This window comes from Clarias gariepinus, chromosome 27 (assembly GCF_024256425.1).
Source record: "Clarias gariepinus isolate MV-2021 ecotype Netherlands chromosome 27, CGAR_prim_01v2, whole genome shotgun sequence".
Taxonomy (NCBI): Eukaryota; Metazoa; Chordata; class Actinopteri; order Siluriformes; family Clariidae; genus Clarias; species Clarias gariepinus.
This window is the reverse complement of record NC_071126.1, coordinates 2,501-10,000: the sequence shown is the minus strand read 5'-3', so window position 1 is coordinate 10,000 and position 7,500 is coordinate 2,501. Positions and strand designations below refer to the sequence as shown.

At 51.3% G+C, this 7,500-nt stretch overlaps 1 non-coding gene across 1 annotated transcript in view; it reads left to right on the top strand.

The window, feature by feature from the left end:
- Positions 1 to 6,982: 6,982 nt before the first annotated feature.
- LOC128515472 (18S ribosomal RNA) overlaps positions 6,983 to 7,500 on the top strand; it is a 1,869-nt gene continuing 1,351 nt past the window's right edge. The window contains exon 1 of the ribosomal RNA XR_008356678.1: positions 6,983 to 7,500. This exon is cut by the window's right edge and continues 1,351 nt beyond it. This is a non-coding gene — a ribosomal RNA (18S ribosomal RNA).

Sequence of the window (7,500 nt, the reverse complement as noted above, 5' to 3'; positions counted from 1 at the left end):
CAGGTGAAAGAAAAAATGACAAAGTCCCTGGGTTTACCATGGGTCAGGGAAAAAATGACTAAGTGCCTGGTTATACCATGGGTCAGTGCAGGTGAAAGGAAAAATGACAAAGTCCCTGGGTATACCATGGGTCAGGGAAAAAATGACAAAGTCCCTGGTTATACCATGGGTCAGTGCAGGTGAAAGAAAAAATGACAAAGTCCCTGGGTTTACCATGGGTCAGGGAAAAAATGACTAAGTGCCTGGTTATACCATGGGTCAGTGCAGGTGAAAGAAAAAATGACAAAGTCCCTGGGTATACCATGGGTCAGGGAAAAAATGACTAAGTGCCTGGTTATACCATGGGTCAGTGCAGGTGAAAGGAAAAATGACAAAGTCCCTGGGTATACCATGGGTCAGGGAAAAAATGACTAAGTGCCTGGTTATACCATGGGTCAGTGCAGGTGAAAGAAAAAATGACAAAGTCCCTGGGTATACCATGGGTCAGGGAAAAAATGACAAAGTCCCTGGTTATACCATGGGTCAGTGCAGGTGAAAGAAAAAATGACAAAGTCCCTGGTTATACCATGGGTCAGGGAAAAAATGACTAAGTGCCTGGGTTTACCAGGGGTCAGGGGAGAAAATGACAAAGTCCTTGGTTATACCAGGGGTCAGGGCTTTTAGCGCGACGTGCTGGAGGTGCTTAGCCCGGTGGAGGGGTGCTTAAGTGTGGGTGCCCTGGGCCGGCTGGTGGCTAGGTCCTGGAGGGTTGGGTGACCTGGGGGGGGGGTGTAGGCTGGTGCTAGGGGCCGAGTAGGGAGGCCTGTGGGGGGGTTGCGAATGGTGATTTTTCCCCCAAAATTTTAAGTCCCAAAAATCATGACCTCCATGGGTGTGAGCCCAGTGTATGCACATGCTGTGTCCGACCTGAGGTGCCTGTGCTGGGCTAGAGGCTGATTCCTCCATGATGATTTGGCCTGTGTGTGCCTGTTGAAAATTTTTCTAAGTCCCAAAATTTTTCTAAGTCCCAAAAATCATGACCTCCATGGGTGTTAGCCCAGTGTAGGCACATAGTGTGTCCGACCTGATGTGCTTGTGCTGGGCTAGAGGCCCATTCCTCCATGATGATTTGGCCTGTGTGTGCCTGTTGAAAATTTTTCTAAGTCCCAAACTTTTTCTAAGTGTGACAATTTTTCAAAGTCCCATTTTTTTTCTAAGTCCCAAAAATCATGACCTCCATGGGTGTAAGCCCAGTGTATGCACATAGTGTGTCCGACCTGAGGTGCTTGTGCTGGGCTAAAGGCCAATTCCTCCATGATGATTTGGCCTGTGTGTGCCTAGTAAAAATTTTTCAAAGTCCCAAAATTTTTCTAAGTCCCAAAAATCATGACCTCCATGGGTGTTAGCCCAGTGTAGGCACTTAGTGTGTCCGACCTGAGGTGCTTGTGCTGGGCTAAAGGCTGATTCCTCCATGATGATTTGGCCTGTGTGTGCCTAGTAAAAAATTTTTCTAAGTCCCAAAATTTTTCTAAGTCCCAAAATTTTTCTAAGTCCCCAACTTTTTCTCAGTGTGATAATTTTTCAAAGTCCCAATTTTTTTCTAAGTCCCAAAAATCATGACCTCCATGGGTGTGAGCCCAGTGTATGCACATGGTGTGTCCGACCTGAGGTGCCTGTGCTGGGCTAAAGGCTGATTCCTCCATGATGATTTGGCCTGTGTGTGCCTAGTGAAAATTTTTCTAAGTGTGGAATTTTTTCTAAGTCCCCAACTTTTTCTAAGTGTGATAATTTTTCAAAGTCCCATTTTTTTTCTAAGTCCCAAAAATCATGACCTCCATGGGTGTTAGCCCAGTGTAGGCACATAGTGTGTCCGACCTGATGTGCTTGTGCTGGGCTAAAGGCTGATTCCTCCATGATGATTTGGCCTGTGTGTGCCTAGTAAAAATTTTTCAAAGTCCCAAAATTTTTCTAAGTCCCAAAAATCATGACCTCCATGGGTGTTAGCCCAGTGTAGGCACATGGTGTGTCCGACCTGAGGTGCCTGTGCTGGGCTAAAGGCTGATTCCTCCATGATGATTTGGCCTGTGTGTGCCTAGTGAAAATTTTTCTAAGTCCAGAAATTTTTCTAAGTCCCCAACTTTTTCTCAGTGTGATAATTTTTCAAAGTCCCAATTTTTTTCTAAGTCCCAAAAATCATGACCTCCATGGGTGTGAGCCCAGTGTATGCACATGGTGTGTCCGACCTGAGGTGCCTGTGCTGGGCTAAAGGCTGATTCCTCCATGATGATTTGGCCTGTGTGTGCCTAGTAAAAATTTTTCAAAGTCCCAAAATTTTTCTAAGTCCCAAAAATCATGACCTCCATGGGTGTGAGCCCAGTGTATGCACATAGTGTGTCCGACCTGAGGTGCCTGTGCTGGGCTAAGGGCTGATTCCTCCATGATGATTTGGCCTGTGAGTGCTGAGTGAAAATTTTTCTAAGTCCCCAACTTTTTCTAAGTGTGGAAATTTTTCTAAGTCCAGAAATTTTTCTAAGTCCCCAACTTTTTCTAAGTGTGAAAATTTTTCTAAGTCCCATTTTTTTTTCAAAGTCCCAGAAATGATCAGAGACCCAAAAAAAATTAAAGTCCCAAAAATCATGACCTCCATGGGTGTGAGCCCAGTGTAGGCACATAGTGTGTCCGACCTGAGGTGCTTGTGCTGGGCTAAAGGCCAATTCCTCCATGATGATTTGGCCTGTGTGTGCCTAGTGAAAATTTTTCTAAGTCCCCAACTTTTTCTAAGTGTGGAAATTTTTCTAAGTCCAGAAATTTTTCTAAGTCCCCAACTTTTTCAAAGTCCCATTTTTTTTCTAAGTCCCAAAAATCATGACCTCCATGGGTGTGAGCCCAGTGTAGGCACATAGTGTGTCCGACCTGAGGTGCCTGTGCTGGGCTAAAGCCCCATTCCTCCATGATGATTTGGCCTGTGAGTGCAGAGTGAAAATTTTTCTAAGTCCCCAACTTTTTCTAAGTGTGGAAATTTTTCAAAGTCCCCAACTTTTTCCAAGTGTGATAATTTTTCAAAGTCCCATTTTTTTTCTAAGTCCCAAAAATCATGACCTCCATGGGTGTGAGCCCAGTGTATGCACATAGTGTGTCCGACCTGAGGTGCTTGTGCTGGGCTAAAGGCCGATTCCTCCATGATGATTTGGCCTGTGTGTGCCTAGTGAAAATTTTTCTAAGTCCCCAACTTTTTCTAAGTGTGGAAATTTTTCTAAGTCCAGAAATTTTTCTAAGTCCCCAACTTTTTCTAAGTGTGGAAATTTTTCTAAGTCCCATTTTTTTTCAAAGTCCCAAAAATCATGACCTCCATGGGTGTGAGCCCAGTGTATGCACATGGTGTGTCCGATCTGAGGTGCCTGTTCTGGGCTAGACGCCCATTCCTCCATGATGATTTGGCCTGTGTGTGCCTAGTGAAAATTTTTCTAAGTCCCCAACTTTTTCTAAGTGTGGAAATTTTTCTAAGTCCCAAACTTTTTCTAAGTCCCATTTTTTTTCAAAGTCCCAAAAATCATGACCTCCATGGGTGTGAGCCCAGTGTATGCACATGGTGTGTCCGATCTGAGGTGCCTGTTCTGGGCTAGACTCCCATTCCTCCATGATGATTTGGCCTGTGTGTGCCTAGTGAAAATTTTTCTAAGTCCCCAACTTTTTCTAAGTGTGGAAATTTTTCTAAGTCCCAAACTTTTTCTAAGTCCCATTTTTTTTCAAAGTCCCAAAAATCATGACCTCCATGGGTGTGAGCCCAGTGTATGCACATGGTGTGTCCGATCTGAGGTGCCTGTTCTGGGCTAGACTCCCATTCCTCCATGATGATTTGGCCTGTGTGTGCCTAGTGAAAATTTTTCTAAGTCCCCAACTTTTTCTAAGTGTGGAAATTTTTCTAAGTCCCAAACTTTTTCTAAGTCCCATTTTTTTTCAAAGTCCCCAAAATCATGACCTCCATGGGTGTGAGCCCAGTGTAGGCACATGGTGTGTCCGACCTGAGGTGCTTGTGCTGGGCTAGAGGCCCATTCCTCCATGATGATTTGGCCTGCGCGTGCAGAGTGTGAATATTTTCCCCAAAATGTTCAGGGTCCCAAAATAAATCAATGTCCTAAAAATCATGACCTCCATGGGTGTGAGCCCAGTGCAGGCACATAGTGTGTCCGACCTGAGGTGCTTGTGCTGGGCTAGAGGCCAATTCCTCCATGATGATTTGGCCTGCGCCTGCAGAGTGTGAATATTTTCCCCAAAATGTTCAGAGACCCAGAAAAATTCAAAATCCCCCAAATCATGACCTCCATGGGTGTGAGCCCAGTGCAGGCACCTACTGTGTCCGACCTGAGGTGCTTGTGCTGGGCTGGAGGCCGATTCCTCCATGATGATTTGGCCTGCGCGTGCAGAGTGTGAATATTTTCCCCAAAATGTTCAGAGACCCAGAAAAATTCAAAATCCCCCAAATCATGACCTCTACAAGTGTGAGCGCAGTGGGGGGCACCTACATGGCTGACCTGAGGTGCCTGGCTTCGGGGAGAATCCAATTCCTCCAGGAGGATTCAGCCTGCACCTGAGCTGAGAGCCAGAAAAATTCCCATAGCCCCAGGAGATGTAACGGACCCCCATCCTCCAGGGGGCGCCGGCGGGGGATGTCGGCCCCGGGGCATGTGGCATCGGGTCCGGGGCCTCCCCATGGACTCCCCTGCGAAATTTGGAGCCGATCGGACCAACGGTGGCCGAGATACGGCCGTCCGAAGTCGGGGGCCCCCCCCCCGGTTCCCAGAAGCCCCATGGGCAGCGGGGGGAGGCCCAAAGTGGCCGTGGGGAGTGCCTAGGGCCGGCCAAAATCGTTTTTTCCCAGGCGGAATTGGCCGTTTCCGAGATATAGGCGAAAGAAAATTTTTCGAAAATCTGACCTCCAGGTGGCGTGGTCGCGGGTGGGGGTGCCCGCCGAGGGTGCCTGGGGTCGGGGAGAATGCAATTCCTCCAGGAGGATTCAGCCTGCATGTGAGCTGAGAGCCAGAAAATTTCCCATAGCCCCAGGAGATGTAACAGACTCCCATCCTCCAGGGGGCGCCGGCGGGGGGCGTCGGCCCCGGGGTATGTGGCATCGGGTCCGGGGCCTCCCCATGGACTCCCCTGCGAAATTTGGAGCCGATCGGACCAACGGTGGCCGAGATACGGCCGTCCGAAGTCGGGGGCCCCCCCCCGGTTCCCAGAAGCCCCATGGGCAGCGGGGGGAGGCCCAAAGTGGCCGTGGGGAGTGCCTAGGGCCGGCCAAAATCGTTTTTTCCCAGGCGGAATTGGCCGTTTCCGAGATAAAGGCGAAAGAAAATTTTTCGAAAATCTGACCTCCAGGTGGCGTGGTCGCGGGTGGGGGGGTGCCCGCCGATGGTGCCTGGGGTCGGGGAGAATGCAATTCCTCCAGGAGGATTCGGCCTGAAAAGAAAAGAAAAGAAAAAAAAATTCGGACCTCCAGGAGTGTGACCGCGGGTGTGGGCGCATAGCGTGGCCGACCAGAGGTGCATGTGCTGGGCTAGAGGCCGATTCCTCCATGAGGATTCGGCCTGTGAGTGCAGAGTGCGAAAAATTTCAAAGTCCAAAAAATAATACCTCCAGGGATGTGATCGCGGGTGTGGGCGCATAGCGTGGCCGACCAGGGGTGCCTGTGCTGGGCTAGAGGCCGATTCCTCCATGAGGATTCGGCCTGTGAGTGCAGAGTGAAAAAATTTTCAAAGTCCAAAAAATAATACCTCCAGGGATGTGATCGCGGGTGTGGGCGCATAGCGTGGCCGACCAGAGGTGCCTGTGCTGGGCTAGAGGCCGATTCCTCCATGAGGATTCGGCCTGTGAGTGCAGAGTGAAAAAATTTTCAAAGTCCAAAAAATAATACCTCCAGGGATGTGATCGCGGGTGTGGGCGCATAGCGTGGCCGACCCGAGGTGCCTGTGCTGGGCTAGAGGCCGATTCCTCCATGAGGATTCGGCCTGTGAGTGCAGAGTGAAAATTTTTCTAAGTCCACCTCCAGGGCTGTGATCGCGGGTGCCGGCCGAAAGTGTCCGACGAGAGTGCTCCTCGTCGGCCTGAGGCCCGATTCCTCCAGGAGGATCTCCCTTGTCGAAAATTTTTCTAAGTCCAAAAATTTTTCTAAGTCCCACTTTTTACGCCGGGGTGGCAGATCCAGGCCTATCGCTCCCCGGCTCGCGTCCGACCCCGAGGCCCCTTCCTGGGCATGATTCCCGCCTCGACCGCGGTGTGGAGGTATCGCTGCGCCGTAGGGTGACCAGAAGGGTATGGTCAGATTTTCAGGAGACAGTAGCAATTACAGGGGTCCAAGCACCTGGGGCTATGGTAAACGGACCGCCAAGCCCCCGCACGGCCCCCGGGCCGCCCAGGAAGCTACGGGTGCGGGCTTTTTAGCCTCTTTTCCATGCCTTTTCCCCTTTTTCGTCACTTTTTCGAATTTTCTCCGTTTTTCTCGCTTTTTACCTTAAAAGCACTGGTAGATCGGAACACGAGACCCGCCAGGGGTAGGCGCCTGCCCGGCCCGCTCAGGGCCGCTATGGGCACGGCAGTTCCTCCCCGCCCTTGCGGGTTCGCCTCTCAGTACCGGGGGGAATAGCGTCGAGTCTCTTCCGCCTCCCCCGCCCTGGTGCCTCATCATAGGGAGTCGTAGACGGCCGGTCCTCATCTCGCTCGCTCAGTCGGTCCGAGAACGCTCCCGGACGGGCCGCGCAGCCCCCCTTAGCCCTCCCCGTCGTCCCCGGTCCCCCCGGGCCGGGCGCGGAGGTTCGGGCGGGGGGGAGGCCACGCGCCCTTCCGTGGAGGAAATATCACAGTTTTCCCCGGTTATGGCTCACGCCAAAAATGAACACCTTCCGGAAGGAAGGATGGAAGGAAAGCGTGCGCGCGCAGCTGTGCCTCGGGGAGGGAGCCCCCTTCGCCGGGCGGCGCCTCTCCCCTACCCCACAAACACACGCGTCGCTACCTGGTTGATCCTGCCAGTAACATATGCTTGTCTCAAAGATTAAGCCATGCAGGTCTAAGTGCACACGGTCGGTACAGTGAAACTGCGAATGGCTCATTAAATCAGTTATGGTTCCTTTGATCGCTCCACACGTTACTCGGATAACTGTGGTAATTCCAGAGCTAATACATGCAAACGAGCGCTGACCCTCCTCTCCCTCTCGGGGGAGCTGGGGGGGATGCGTGCATTTATCAGACCCAAAACCCATCCGGGGGGTCTCGGGCCCCCCGGCCGCTTTGGTGACTCTAGATAACCTCGGGCCGATCGCGCGCCCTCCGCGGCGGCGACGTCTCATTCGAATGTCTGCCCTATCAACTTTCGATGGTACTATAGGCGCCTACCATGGTGACCACGGGTAACGGGGAATCAGGGTTCGATTCCGGAGAGGGAGCCTGAGAAACGGCTACCACATCCAAGGAAGGCAGCAGGCGCGCAAATTACCCATTCCCGACACGGGGAGGTAGTGACGAAAAATA